The 16,025-nt window shown below is 34.2% G+C and overlaps 1 protein-coding gene and 1 non-coding gene across 7 annotated transcripts in view; one reads left to right on the top strand and one right to left on the bottom strand.

Annotated features, from left to right (window-relative positions):
• Positions 1-16,025, bottom strand: part of TDRD3 (tudor domain containing 3) — a 194,648-nt gene that overhangs the window by 163,390 nt on the left and 15,233 nt on the right. The gene's annotated exons all lie outside the window — the stretch shown is intronic.
• On the top strand, positions 14,943-15,004 carry LOC135271637 (U7 small nuclear RNA). Its single transcript, XR_010339761.1, has one exon. It is a non-coding gene; the product is annotated as a U7 small nuclear RNA (small nuclear RNA).

Below are 16,025 nucleotides of genomic sequence, written 5' to 3'. Positions count from 1 at the left end.
ATTGATGATAGACTGGACAGGAAAAATGTGGCATATATACACCATGGAATATTATGCAGCCATCAAAAACGATGAGTTCGCGTCCTTTGTAGGGACATGGATGAACCTGGAAACCATCATTCTCAGCAAACTGACACAAGAACACAAAATCAAACATCGCATGTTCTCGCTCATAGACGGGTGTTGAACAATGGGAACACATGGACACAGGGAGGGGAGCACTATACACTGGGGTCTGTTGGCGGGGAGTGGGGGGGACAGCGGGGGGTGGGGAGTCGGGGAGAGATAGCATGGGGAGAAATGCCACATATAGGTGAAGGGGAGGAAGGCAGCAAATCACAGTGCCACGTATGCACCTATGCAACAATCTTGCATGTTTTTCACATGTACCCCAAAACCTAAAATGCAATAAAAAAAAAAAAAGCACAATATTACAATTTAAAACCCAGCCATTTAAATGTGTTACTAAATTAAACAGGTAATATTAAACAAATAAATGAATTTTTTGTCAAAACAGTGAAATAGTCCCATATATATGTTAGTTGATAAATATGAGTTAGTAATTCTCATTTCCATTTCTTTCAAATGCATCTTAAATACAAAGTGCTTAGTGTTGCTTAAATTCTTGAAACTGAAATGCTGCAAATAAATTAGTTTTTTTCTATTGAAGGAGACCAGGAAATTTCACCCCAAAATATGGCACCCTGGAATGCTGATTATTTTAAATTGAAGGTCCCTGGAGACTGGCAGATGCTAGAAGCTTTACTGTGATATTCCCTTATCTGCCCAAAGTCCAGACTCTTTAAAGAAGAAAATTACCACTAGTCCATTCCCTGAGTTTTCATTAACTCATACTGCAGAAATAAAGACTGAAGTCTATAAACACACCTAGACAGACTTTTGTCACAAACCACTGTCTTCTCTGTGGGCCCACAAGGTTTTGTTTCAGGATACTGTATGTTCTCCAGGCCTATTGAATTCCCCTAAAAATCATTTACTATCCCCCTTAAAATTATCCACATCTCCCTCTCCTCTGTGAAGAAGAGTATACACTCTGTACCCCCACTGCATTATTGTATAAACAGTCATTCTCTTGAAATTCCCTTGTGCTATGCACATTAAATAAATTTTGTATGCCTCTTCTATTAATCAGGCTTTCTTCAGCTGATTTTCAGCAAACCTTCAGAGAGAGAAGAGAAAGCTTTCCCCTGGCACCTATATTAAGTTAGAAATCATAATTTGACTACATTTCCCATTCCTCTTTGTAGTAGCCTGAATGGTGGTCCACAGAAGATATGTTCATGTCCTAATCCCTGGGAATCTGTGAATGTTACTTTATTTAGAGAGAGTCTTTACAGAAGTAATTAAGAACCATGAAATAAGAAAATCATACTAGATTATCCAGGTAGGCCCTGAATCCAATGACAAGTGTTTTTATGAGAGAGAGGCAGAGGGAGTTTAAAAACAAACACAGAGAGGAAAGTGACACACAGAAAAGTAAAAGTCCGTATGAAGCTGGAGGCAGAAACTGGACTGATGAGGCCTCAAGCCAAGGAATGTCAGCAACCACAGAAGCTGGAAGGAGTAAATTACTGATTCTCCCTAGAGCCTCGGCAGAGAGAACAGCCCTATAGACATTTTGATTTCAGACTTCCAATCTCTAGAACTGTTAAGAGAATAAGTTTCAATTGTTTAAAGGCATGCAGTTTGTGGGAGGAAATGAACACATCCATTACATATTCCAGTAATTACTTGTGAAGTATTGATTTAATTAAATACAAAACACTATTTTGAAAGGCCATCCATCCCTTAGCTTAGAATCTATGAAGGACATTTTCTATCCAACTTAAAATGCCTTGATTCCTTAACTCTTCCTGAATGAATACTTTCAGTGAACCCTATTGGTTAGTTTCAGTCTACAAATAAAAAGATACAAACTACATAGAGGTATAATAAAGTAACAGTAGCCCTTCTTGTTATGCAGAAATGGAAACTGGGTAAAACAGGAACACTGAACAGTGTTGAGGGATCAGGCAAGGGAAAGACGTAGAGAGGGTCACCAAACTCTGTCTACCTACATCTGACTGACCTCCAATGACAGATGTGAAACAGACTCAAAACATCCCAGCTGAAGACAAAAGATTTGAACAGAGAATAGAGCTGCTGCTGCATAAGATAAGAAACTGTACTTCAAACCCAGCCTCCCCACAAAAAAAATACCTTTAATAACACAGGAAACAATAATCAGTGAAAAACAACAGAACAAAAATATTTACAATTTAACACTATTAATACCCAGTACACAATCCAAAATTACTCAGCATACAAAGAATAAAAAAATGGAACACATTCTGAAGAAAAAAGAAAATTAATCAAATCTGATCCCAAGATGAACCTGATGCTGAAAATAACAAAGATTTAAAGTGGATATTAGAGCTATTTACATTTAAGGAAAAAAAGTTTGCAATACAACACACTCCACGTAACATTTTGGTCAATGACAGATACATATCTGACTGTGGTCCTGTAAGATTAAAATACTGTATTTTTACTGTATCTTTTCTATGTTTAGATATGTTTAAATACACAAATATGTTTAAATACATAAATACTTACACAATACTAAACTGTGTTACAATTGCCCACAGTATTCAGTACGATAACATGCTGTACAGGTTGGCAGTCTAGGAGCAACAGGCTATGCCACATAGCCTATGTGTGTAGTCGGCAATACCATTAAGGTTTGTGTAAGTACACTCCATGATGTTCCCACAATGACAAAACTGCCTGAAAACACATTTCTAGAACATATCCCCATTACGTGATGAATGACAGTATATGTTATGTGAAAGTTTAGTAGAATTCCTCTGTGAAATCATTTGGGCCTGGGTGCTTTTGTGGAGTACTTTTATGGAGTAATCTCTCGTTAATTTTCTCTATTTCCTCTATAACACTGGTCTGCTTAAGCTTTTTAACTCTAATAGGGTCAACTTTGGTCATCTGTACTTTCCTAGAAAATTACTCATTTCATATAGGTTTTTAGAAGTATTTGCAAAGTGGTCTCATGACATTTTTAAAAAGATTATTGTGCATATTTGAGGTTTACAACATGATGTTACAGGATATATATAAATAGTAAAATAGTTACCACAGTGAAGCTTATTAACATATCTATCATCTCACAGTTACTTTTTGTGTGTAACAATGGCAGCTAAAATCTACTTATTTAACAAAAATCTCTAATTTCAACAACTTTAGTCCTCATGTTGTACATCTCTCAACTTGTCCTTGGACCCACGTCTCCCCATTTCCTCTACCCATCCCGCTGCCTGTGGTAAGCACTGTTTCATTCTCTATATTTGAGCTTTTTTTGGTTTTTAATAGTCCACATATAAATAAGATCATATAATACTTTTCTTTCTGTGTCTGGCTTATTTCACTTACATAACATCCTGTACGTTCATCCATGTTGTGAGAAATGGCAGGATCTCCTTCTTTTGAAAGGCTGAATTATGTTCCATTGTATATATATACAAGTGACCCTTGAACTCGGGTGTTAGCATCACAAACCCTTGCACAGTTGAAAATCTTAGTATAATTTTCCTTAAAACTTAAATCTGAGTATAATTTTCCCTAAAATCTGAATATAGATTTCCCTAAAAACTGAGTATTATTTTCCCTAAAAACTTAACTACTAAACTGTTGACCAGAAGCTTTACCAATAACATAGTCAATTAATACATATTTTGTATATGTATCATGTACCATATTCTTACAATAAAGCAAGCAAGAGAAAGAAAATGTTACAAAAACCATATGGAAGAGAAAACATATTTACTGTTCATTATGTGGAAAGAAATCATAATTAAAGTCTTCATCCTCATTGTTTTTATGTTGAGTAGGCTGAGGAGGAGGAAGAGGAGGGGCTGGTCTTGCTGTCTCGGGATGGTATGGCAGAAATGAAACAAAATCCACATATAAGTGTTCAAATCCGTACTGTTCAAGATCAACTGTATAGACCACATTTTCTTTATCCATTTTTCCATCAATGGACATTTAGGTTGTTTCCATAGCTTGGCTACTGTGACTAATACTGCAATAAACTTGGAAGTACAAATATCTTTATGAGGTAGTAATTTCATCTTCTTTGGTTATATACTAAGAATAGGTATTGCTAGGTCATATTGTAGTTCTATTTTTAATTTCTTTACAAATCTCCATACTGTTTTCCATAATGGCTGTACCAATCTACATTCCCATCAACAGTGTACTAGGGTTTTTCTCCATACCCAGGCCAACATTTGTTATTTCATATCTTTTTTTGACAAAAGCCATCCTTACAGGTATGAGGTGATACATCATTGTGGTTTCAAATTGCATGTCCCAGATCATTCATGATCCTCAACATCCTTTCATACACCTCTTAGCCATTTTTACATCTTCTTTGGAGAAAAGTTTATTCAGGTCCTTTGCCTATTTTTTAATCAGTTATTTTTAATATAGTCTGTTTCAAAGATGACTTCTCCTTGTTATTTCTTATTTTACATAGTTACGCTTTTTTTCCTTGAATAAATTAGCTAATGGTTTGTCTGCTTTGTTAACTTTTTCAAAAACACCAAGATTATTCATCTGATAATGGATATAAACAAAATGTGTTATTTCCATACGTTGGAATATTGTCATAAAAGTAAGTTAAGGATTGATACATGTTGCCAACATAAATGAATCATAAAAAATGTTACGCTAAATGAAAGAAGCCAAACATTAAAGGTCACATTTTGTATGATTCCACTTATATGAAATGTCATATAAAAAAATCCATAGAGACAGAAAGCAGATGAGAGGTTGCCAGGGTCTAGGAGGAAGGGGAGTAATGGCAATGCATATTAGATTTCTTTAAAATGTTCTTGAATTAGGTAGTGGTGATGATTACTAATCTCTGTGAATATACAAAAAGCTACTGAATTATACACTTTATTTTTTATTTATTTATTTATTTATTTTTAGATAGTCGTGCTCTGTTGCGCAGGCTGGGGTGCAGTGGCACAACCTCAGCTCACTCACACCTCCACCTCCCAAGTCAAGCGATTCTCCTGCCTCAGCCTCCTGAGTAACTGGGACTACAGGTGCGTGCTGCCATGCCCAGCTAATTTTTGTATTTTAGTAAAGAAGGGATTTCGCCATGTTTGCCAGGCTGGTCTCAAACTCCTGACCTCAAGTGATCTGCTCACCTCAGCCTCCCAAAGTGCTGGGATTACAGGTGTGAGCCACTGTGCCCAGCCAAAATTGTATGCGTTCAAGGAGTGAATTTTGTTATGTGATTTATAACTCAATAAAGTTGTTAGTTTTTTAAAACCCACTGCATGGTCGAGGAGAGAAAACACCAGGATTTTGGCTTATTTGCTAGATTTATTGTTTTTCTATTCTTTTGCTCATCAATTTCTACTTTTATAGTTATTATTTTTCTTCCTTTATTTTAACTTACCTTGTTAGTTCATTTATCATTTATTCATTTTATTAATAAAAGTAGTTAGTAAAATGAATTTTCCTCTAATCACTACTTTAAATACATCACATAAATTATGATATAAAGTGTCTTCACTGTCATTACATTTTTTAACTCAATGACTTTAATTGCATTTACCCTTTTACAATATTTTTAAATACTTTTTAAAAAGCAGTTTGGTCAAACTTTTTAATTTCTAGGTGAAAGGGCTTGTATTTGGCTTTGTTAGTAAATCCTAGTTTTAGTGCATTGTAATCAGAGTGTTGTTTATAATAGTTCTACTTTTTCGAAGTTATTAATGCTTTCCTTATGACATAATATATAACCAGCTTTTATGAATGTGCTATAGGCACTTAAGAAAATGAGTATTTTCTCTTATCAAGATAAATAGTATTCAATATACAGTGTACCCAGAAGATCAACCTTATTGGCTATATTGTTTATATCTTCTACATCCTTATATTTTGTCCACTTAAATCTATCTAGTAATGAAAGTAGTATAATGAAGTTTCCTGTCATTGGTATGTCTCTATCTATGTGTCCCTGCAAACTCCTGAGGTTTGTTTCAGAAAGCCAGTTGCTCTATTTCTTGATGCATAAATATCCTTAAGTATTACATCTTATCGTAGAGTGTGGGTTTTAACACTAAAAGTGGTCTTCTTTGTCACATTTAGTGTTCTTATTCTTGAATTCTACTATATCTGATAGCATCTCTATCCCCTGCCCCATAGTGTTTCCATTTGTCTGATAGACTTTTGTCCATCCTTTTATTTTTAGACATTCTGACTCACTTTATTTTAGGTAAGTTTCCTATAAACAGCCTATAGTTGGATTTTGTTATATGAGCCAAATTTAAAAAATAGTTTTAATTGATAAGTAAAGCCCATGCATATTGAGTATTATGACAAGATACATTTGCTCTCAATTCTAGCATATTTAACAGACACATTTGGGTTCCATTTTATCATATTTTAATAAATTATTTTATTATCTTTGGCATATTTCTTTCTCCACAAGATATGTGTGCTTTGCTATTTTTACTTTTTGTTCATTTTTACAAAGGTCTATATTTCTGTTTTATTATTGCCTTAGTATGTTTATTTGTTTTTTTAATTCCGCTGAGTTCCTGTTATCCCATTTAACAGTGTACTATTTGGTTTACCAGGTGTTTTTAACATTCTTTACCGCCTATTTTCTTCTTCCCCTCTCTCACTCCTTTTTCTATAACAATACATAACTTGTACATTAGTTTTACCATCACCCTCATCTTTGTTTTAGTCTTATATTTACGTATTTTTTTAAATGTTCACCATCAGTTCTTTTGCTGAAGTTTTCCCAGTCAGCATTTGGCTAGATGAAGCTTATCCTCCAGTAGACTTCTAAAGAAGGACTGAAGGGTATAGAATTCTCTAAGTCTGGTATGATGAAAACTATTTTTTATAACCTTAATATTTAAAAAGCAGCTTGGCTGGATATAAAATCCTGAATTCATACTTCCACTGACTTTTCTTTGAATGCTGCTCTATTTTTGCCTTGCTTTATATATTGGTTTTGAAAAGTTCGATGCTACTGTAACTCTTTTGCTTTTATTTGACTTTTTTTCATGGAGGCCTTAAGGATTTTATCATTATCTTAATAATCTAATAATTTTTACTGGGATATGTCTTGAAGTTAATTGCTGTGAATTAATCATTCCTTATACTTAGCATACTTTCAATGTGTGGATTTACATCTTTTTCTATCTGGTAAGTTTTCTTGAATGACAGTTTTAGATATCAGCTCTTTTCAATTATTCTGGTTTTTTTCCCTTAGGGACTCAAATAAAACAAATATTATCCTTCCTTGACTAAGTCTTACATTTCAACTATTTTCTCTCTGACATTTCTTCTTTATTTAATTCTCATAGTTGTTTTTCTTTCTTCAATGCTCCTTACCAAATTTTCATTGTAATACATTTTCCCTAGGGTACCTTGTAATATATTCTTTATTTCTAAAATAATTCTGTTATTTTCTTCCACTTCTTTCCAAAGCTCCCTCAACATTTTTCCCCATTTGTCCCTGTTTATTGTCCACTTCTGTCTTCAGTTTTTGAATTTCTGACTCAAGTGATTTTTCAATTTCATGGTTGTTTTGGGGTAAAAGAATTTCCCTTGGTTTGTGTGTAAATTTGCTTCCTGATTTAGAAATATTTTTGCTCATTTTTGTGATATTGGGCTGTTTTACATTATTTCTAGTCCAATGTCACCCTTTCCTACCAATCAATGCCATATACTTTAACGAAGTGGTTGGGTTTCATTAGGGGGCATATTATGAATTTTCCACTTTTGTAGTTCTCTTTTGTCTCACAGGGCCTTAATTTTTTCCTTTTTTCTTCTTTTCTTCATCACTATCCAATTGCCAAAGGAAACTTCTTCCTTACTTTGTTTTTTTTCTCTCCCAAAAGCTATGCATTTCAAAAATTGAACCCTTTAACTCTTGCCTATTCTTTCAAATCCAACTTAACCGTTTAAATAAAATCTGTCCCTTTAATTCACACACCAATTCCTTTATATGGCATGTGTCTATTTTAACTTGTACGCCTGACGCACTGTTTTTCATCTGTTTCTTTCTGGCCCTTTATTTGACACCTGTCCTTAATTTGAAATATCTTTCTAATATGCCAAGTTTCTTTATTTTTCACATTTAGGGTAGATTTGATCTTTCTGGTGGTCATTCCTATCACCCTCTAGTCACTTCATTTGCATCTCTCCTCTGCTTTTCTATAGTTTTTTCGAGGTCCGCCATGGATCACCAAAGCTCCACAGGACAAGATTGGCATGGGAGTGTGTGGAACCATGGGGCTGGCTTTTAACTTTTTCTTTTTACTCACAGGTCTTTGATAGTTTCCACATTCTCTGTGTTCACATAATGTTGAGAGCATCATTTTACATGGATTTTTCTCAGGTGTGAAGTTATCTGTATAGTCTGAGGGAAATATTTTGGGAAGTTATTTACTACACTGCCACCATTTTCTAGTTATCGTAAGTCATAGTAGAATTTTTTTCAGCAAATAATTGAAAAACTGATCTTGACCAAAATTAAAAATAGTCACCAAAAAATACCATTAATAAAATAAAAAAGCCACAAATTGCAAAAAACATTCATAGCATATGTATTTCCAGACTCATATTTAGAACAAATAAACAACTCCTACAAATCAACATTAAGAAGTCCAACAACCCAGGCATGGTGGCTCACGCCTTTAGGTAATCCCAGCACTTTGGGAGGCTGAGGTGGGCGGATTACGAGATCAGGAAATCGAGACCATCCTGATCAACATGGTGAAACCCGCCCCGCTCCCCCACCCCGCCCGCTGTCTCTACTAAAATACAAAAAATTAGCCAGGCATGGTAGCATGCGCCTGTAGTCCGAGCCACTCAGGAGGCTGAGGCAAAGGAATTGCTTGAACCTGGGCGGGGAAGATTGCAGTGAGCCGAGATCGCACCACGGCATTCTAGCTTGGCGACAGAGCGAGACTCTATCTTAAAAAAAAAAAAAAGAAGTCTAACAATCCAATTGCTTGTTGTTGTTGGGTAAAACACATTAACCTTTATGGAAATAATTACAAGTTGAAAAAAATCATACTTCTTATACACTGATTAACTTGGTGTAAATAATACATATCTTCTAAGTATATATTTGTAATATTAATATCTAGTATCATATATATCATTACATGATGTATACTACATATAAAACACATAATCGCAATAATTACAAGAGATGAAAATAGGCATTTTCATCTTTTTGTCTTTTAATATATTTTTACTTATAGAAAAAATCATTAAAAATAATTTTTTTAATTCCTGCTCATATAACCTAGATTTTTTAAATATTAGCATTTTACCACATTTACTTTATATTATTCCTTTTCTTCCTTTCTTTCTCCTTTCATCCATTTATTCTTTTTATAAATTTTTTTATTTTACTGTAAGTTCTGGGATACATGTACAGAATGTGCAGGTTTGTTACACAGGTATACATGTGCCATGGTGGTTTGCTGCACCTATCAACCCGTCATCTAGGTTTTAAGCCCCACATGCATTAGGTATTTGTTCTGATGTTTTCCCTCCCCTTCCCCCACCCTCACAACAGGCCTCAGTGTGTGATGTTCCTCTCTCTGTGTCCATGTGTTCCTACAATTCAACTCCCACCTATGAGTGAGAACACGCAGTGTTTGGTTTTCTGTTCCTGTGCTAGTTTGCTGAGAATGATGGTTTCCAGCTTCATTCATGTCCCTGCAAAGGATATGAATTCTTTCTATGGCTGCACAATATTCCATGATATATATATATGCCACATTTTCTTTATCTAGTCTATCATTAATAGGCACAACAATCCAACTTCTTAATGGATAAAAGACTCAAATAGATAATTTATAATGAGCTAATAATCACATTAAAAGGTGCTTAACATCTTTAGTCAAGAAAATACACATTAAAACCACAATGAATTATCATTTCACACTAGCATGAATGGCTAAATTCAAAAGGACTAAAAACAGAATACTGGTGAGGAAGTAGAGCAACCAGATCTCTCACACACTGTTGGCTGAAGTATAAAATGTCACACCCACTTTGGAAATAAACGTTTGGCTATTTCCTATAAAGTTAAACATAAATCTATGGCCCAGCAATTTCACTTCTATATATCCTATGAGAGAAATGAAAACATGTGTCCACAAATAATACTTATAAATGAATGCTCCAAGTCTTATTCATAATAACCAAAAACCGGTTATTATCTGTGAAAAGGAGAATGACCAAACAAATTATGGTATACTCAAACATGGACTACCACTCAACAATAAAAAAAGAACTACCAATACAGTTAATATGAACAAATCTCAAAAGGACTGTTATACTTCTAAGATGTCAGAAAAAATAAGGTTTTCATTTTTATAATATCCACTTACAAGAAAGTGAATCCATGATGCCAGACGTCAGAAAAAGATTATCTGTGAGCAAAGAAGGGACAGAGCAAGAGAAAACCTTCTTGGGTGATAAAAACATTCTGCATCATGTTTAGGATGGTGTGTACCTAAGTGTACACAACTATCCAAACCTATCGTACTAAACACTTAAGAGCTGTGCATTTTAATGTATATTAATTGTGCTGCAATTTAAAAAGACAAGTCCAGTAAGTTTATTTATTCAATAAACATTTGTTGAGTCTCTACCTACTCTGTGGCAGACATTGTACTAGTCCCAGGAATTTGAAGATGAAAAAACCATAGTAATGACCTCAAATAAGTTTAGTCCCAGTGAAGCTTGGTTTACTTAAGGAGACAAACATATAAATGATTATAGCACAATGAGCTAGAGATAGAATGTTAAAGGAGCTCAGAAGAACGGCACCTACTTTCTATCAGGGAAGACTTCTTATAACAGATGACAGCTATGTTTTAAAATGAAGGACAAGAATCAACTAACTTCAATGGAGAAAACACACAAGCAGAAAGGGCTAAATGAGAAATGGTACAGTGGCAGGACATAAAATACCATGTACATAACAGACCCACAAGCAAGCTGGTGTTTTTAAAGCATAAACTACTAGAGAGGCAGGAGCAAAAATGGATGCCACAAAGAAACAATAGGCTATGCATACCTTTGTAAGACAGGGTTCATCCTGTAGGTGACAAGAGATCTAAAGATTAGACAACCTTTGTAGATAGCTCATTCTAACACCTATAGAAAAGACAGATTTAAGACAGTAAGCAAGAACGCCAACCGGGAGGCTACTCTCAAGAATAAAGGCCTGAAGTAGAAAAATATTTAGAAAGTAAAACTGGCAGGACTGATTCTTAATTTAAATATGAGTGAATAGGAAAAAGAAAAAAATGACTCATGAATGGTGAGATGAGTGTACCACCTCTAAAACAGGAGTATAAACAGAAGAACTTGGGAGATGTAGGGGAAGAAAAGTACAGTGAGACACATGAGTTTGATGTGCCTCTGGGATACCTAGTTCAAACTGTACAGAGAGTATTTCATATATAAGGCTACACTTTGAAGTTCAGGCTTAGGTAGATTTAGGAATCACCAGCATATAGAAATCAGTTTATATCATGAAAGCAAATGAGACTGGGTCAAGTACAATGGCTCACATCTGTAATCCTAGCACTTTGGGAGGCTGAAACTGGAGAATCACTTGAGGCCAGGAGTTCGAGACCAGCCTGAACAACACAGCAAGAGCCCATCTCTACTAAAATAAAAAATTAGCCATGTGGGGTAGTCTGTGCCTATAGTCCTAGCTACTTGGGAGGCTGAGGTAGGTTTACCACTTAACCCAAGGAGACTGAGCTATTATCATGCCACTGTACTCCAGCCTGGGCAGCGGAATAAGACCCAGACTCAAAAAAAAAAAAAAAAAAAAAAGAGCGAGAAGTTAAAGTCAGAAGAACAAGAAAGTGGACCAAAGATAGAACTTTGTTAGTACCAAGAAGGAAACTAAGAAAAGCCAGGGAGGGTGCAGTAAGAACATCCTAAAAAGACAAATGAATAATGAGAAAGGGATGAAGAAAACAAGAACAAGATGAAGAGAACAGTGTTAGGGGAGACAAAGAATAGTGACTTTCAAGACACTATAATGTCTTAACAGTGAATTCCAAGATAGATATAAACTGTCCAAAGAAGCAGACTCAGTAAGGAAAGATATCTCACAACTGGAAGATCACTGGTACTTTAGCAAAAGCATTTCAGCAGTGTGGAAGAAGCATAAGCCAGACTGTAGCAGACAGCAGAAAGAAACAGTAGGTATAAATGAGGAGGTGAAAAGTGATATAAAGACTAATACAAACAAATGTGCACATGAACACAGTCGTATGCGCTAAACATTAAAACAAGAAAAGGCATTCATAAAATGTTTCTTAAAAAAGGAAACTCAGATCTTGAAGAAAAAAAACTTGCTTAATAAATATCTACTTAGTAAATGTATGTTTTAAATACAGCTTCAGTCACATACTGCTTTGGAAATAGCACTAAGAATGGAATTAGTAGTTGATCGTATCAGCTCAACTGATTATGGGAAAGGTAAGAACAAGTATTACCATCTTTCAATAATCACTGTTTTGTAAATATGTGTTTAAAACTTCCTTAGTTAAAAAAAAAACCTCTACTACTCTTTAGAAATTTAGACTAAGAACTATATTATGAGTACTTCCACATCTTCCTTTAAAAATCTTTACCTTTTAGACTTAGAGAAATCATATTTATTGAAAAGAGTCAGTGAAATCATAAAGTGGGTCATTTTTGCCACGATCTGATATTGTACAAGGTTAAATCTAAAATTAGTATTTTATCAACTTACAAAACACAATTTTTGAGCCATCTAACAAAGTTATTAATTCATAAGCAAAGGATATTTTTTAATGTCCAACATTAACACTAATAAACATTATTAACTGATTCTATTTTTAAATAGGGGAAGGGGACAAGTCAAGAACACGAGCCAACCAGAGTTCTCCCTTTCTTTAGCTTTCCTCAAGAAAAAATACATTGGTGAAGTTTGTCTCTAAAGAATGTTTTTCTTTAAATTGTCTCTGCCTGAGCCTTGATCTCTTCACCCATCCTTGAAATAAAGGCCAGAATGATCTTCGTAAACTTGGCAAATCTGATCTTTTCATGGCTCCCATTTAAAATTCAATAACTCTCTGGACAGGGTAGTTCCCAGAAGATCCATCGAGGCATCTATAAAAAGCTTGCCCATTTGAAAAAAGAAAGCAATTTTATTTGCATACATCTTACAACTTGATATTAATCATATTTTACAGAAAAATTAATGTACTCTTCAAAATTCTCATATTCTTTTAAGTGTGTGAATGACCTATAAAGACTGTTTAATTAGCTAATGGTCTGTTTAATTAGCTAATATTGAGAGCCTAGTTTTCTCAATAATGATATTTGTCTATTATTGCTTATGTTTGTTAAATGAGTATGTTTGCTTATTACCAATATGTTAATTATAGTCCTGATACACCAAAGTAGTTGGATGAAGTGTAAAGGTTTTGATGAAATAGTAATGTAATCAGAATAATATAATCAGATAATGAAAACTGTGCACTGGATCCCAGTTAATATGAATGTCCACATAGTGGAACTGGTAATACTCAAATTTTCAGAACACAAATCCAAAAAGGAAAAATATTGAGAATAGCAATGAATATTGTAAAACAGGATCTTATTAGGCCCTTCATGCCTATAAAACACCAATCTTGGTTAATTTGGGACATAAAACTATTTTTTTATAAGTTCAATTTCTTATATAAAATAATCAGTGTGCTGATGACCAATCAGTTTAATTTAAATATGGTTGGCTGCCAAATATATTTTGTTATCTAAGAACAAACTCCTATATTTTACTCAAGGCTGTTATGTTTTAACAGGGTTTTCAACCTCACATTCACTCTTTTCTCTCTGTTTAAGCAGTATTGATTTTATTTTTTAAAAAACAAAAACAAAAACAAAACCACTGTCTGCTGTCTAGATATTCTACAGAATCCAAAAGTTGTCCAAGTGTGATAGGAATGCTCAATCGAAACCAATGAAGGATTTCTATCTGCCGTAGGATATAATGGAAAAGTTCTATTAAAATCATTAGTTCATTTCAAAAACACCTGACAACTCTGTATTTGACAGAAACCCCCCACTGCAAGTACTGACACATTCCTATCAAATAGTTAGGATTTACTAAGTTGTGAGGCAGCCGTATTCATACCAGTCACTACAAATAAGGATAAGAACAAGGACAGTGATTTTCTTGACAAGTTATTTTTAACAAATTCTGGAACAAGTAGCCCATATTACCTGTTCCAACTTCAGTTTTTTCTAAGTAATAAAGAAATAATACATATATTTCACTAATTACTTAGGACAGAGATCGGCAAACTTTTTCTGTAGAGTCAGATAGTAAATATTATAGGCTTTCCAGGCCATATGATTTCTGTGACAATGACTCTTTGCTCCTGTAGCACAAAAGCAGCAGCCACAGACAGTAGGTGCATGAGTGTTTCTGGCTGTGTTCTACTAAAATGTTATTTACAAAAACTGGTAGCAGTCAGATTTGGCCCACTGGTCATAGTCTGCCAACTCATTAGGATAAAGCTATATAATCTTTCTTTCTTCAAAAACTAGACTTAAAAGATATGTCCTTCTCTCAAAAAAGAAAATGTATTTAGAGTTTTAAAAAAACAAACTTACATTGTCTCATAAATGTACATATTGCACAACTGGTTCCACACATTTAATTTTTGAGGAGGGCAACACATTACTCTTTAAGTGAAATCCTTATTTACAAAAATAAAAGACAAATACTTAATAATGCAACATTTCAACAAGAATATGAAATTACCTACCTGCACCTGAGACTTAAGTTCAGTCCATATTAAGAGACTGAATACTAGTGTTACAGCTCTTTTAGAATTTGTCTAGCAGGCTTTCTGGTTTTTGCTGGAAAGCCCAAAAAAATAAAGATTAAAAATAATTTAAAAAAAAGAGACTGAATACTGACAGCTTCCTCTCTCAAATTTCTATTCTTCCTGTGAAATAATGTAATATTATATGAAATAAATATTCTATCTACCTGTACTATTTTATCTTTAATTTGAGACACTAATATTTATAAGACTATAAAATGCTAATGGTAAGATATATTTTATTACGAGACTAAAAATCCATAAGATATAAAGATTTTATCTTTATTGAAGTAATGCTCTCACAGGCTATCTAAATAAAGGGCATCAACTTTTTCCAAAGGTGACACAAGATCAGAAATTTATGTGTGCAAGTCACATGAATTTATTTAACTGGCAACACTAATTTAAGCCAGTCCAGTCTTGACATACAATACTAAGTACATTAAGTATTTACTGGGCACTCAGCATACGCCAAGCAGTGTTCTAAGCACTTTATGTGTATTAACGTACTAATCTTCCTAGCAATACTATGAGGTAGGTACAATAATTGACACCATTTTATAAATAAGCAAACTGAGGCATAAGACATGAGCAGTTAAGAAATGTGCCCAAGGTTATAGCTAGTCTGTGGCAGAACCAGGACTGATCTCAGCTCGGGAGAGTTGGTCTTCAGAGCGCATGCTCATAACCACCAACCATACAGCTTCTCAAGCAGACATAAATCTAACTGAATATAAAAGGTACATGGTAGTGTTTTTGTAACTATTTGCTTTTTCTCAGTAATCTCTCACAATAATCCAGTTTTGTGATGAAATTCTAATTCATTCTAATTAACTAATTAATTCTAATATAAATATTTATTCAAAATCATTTAATTTATATATCTCAGTTTCAAACACAAAGTGATTCAAGCTTCTGAGCCCATTCCCTGTTGGCATTTTCACAATACTAACTTCCTGTTGACCTATTAGTTCATATATATTGGATACTTAGGCAAAAAAGAAAAAAAACTGGGGGCATAGGGATACTGCAGGGGAATACCAGGCAGGCCATAACAGCAACAAGAAA

This window comes from Aotus nancymaae, unplaced genomic scaffold, assembly GCF_030222135.1.
Source record: "Aotus nancymaae isolate 86718 unplaced genomic scaffold, 86718_ANA_hifiasm-v0.15.2.pri h1tg000088l, whole genome shotgun sequence".
Taxonomy (NCBI): domain Eukaryota; kingdom Metazoa; phylum Chordata; class Mammalia; order Primates; family Aotidae; genus Aotus; species Aotus nancymaae.
Note: the sequence above shows the minus strand (reverse complement) of the source record. Positions and strands in the feature narration are given on the sequence as shown.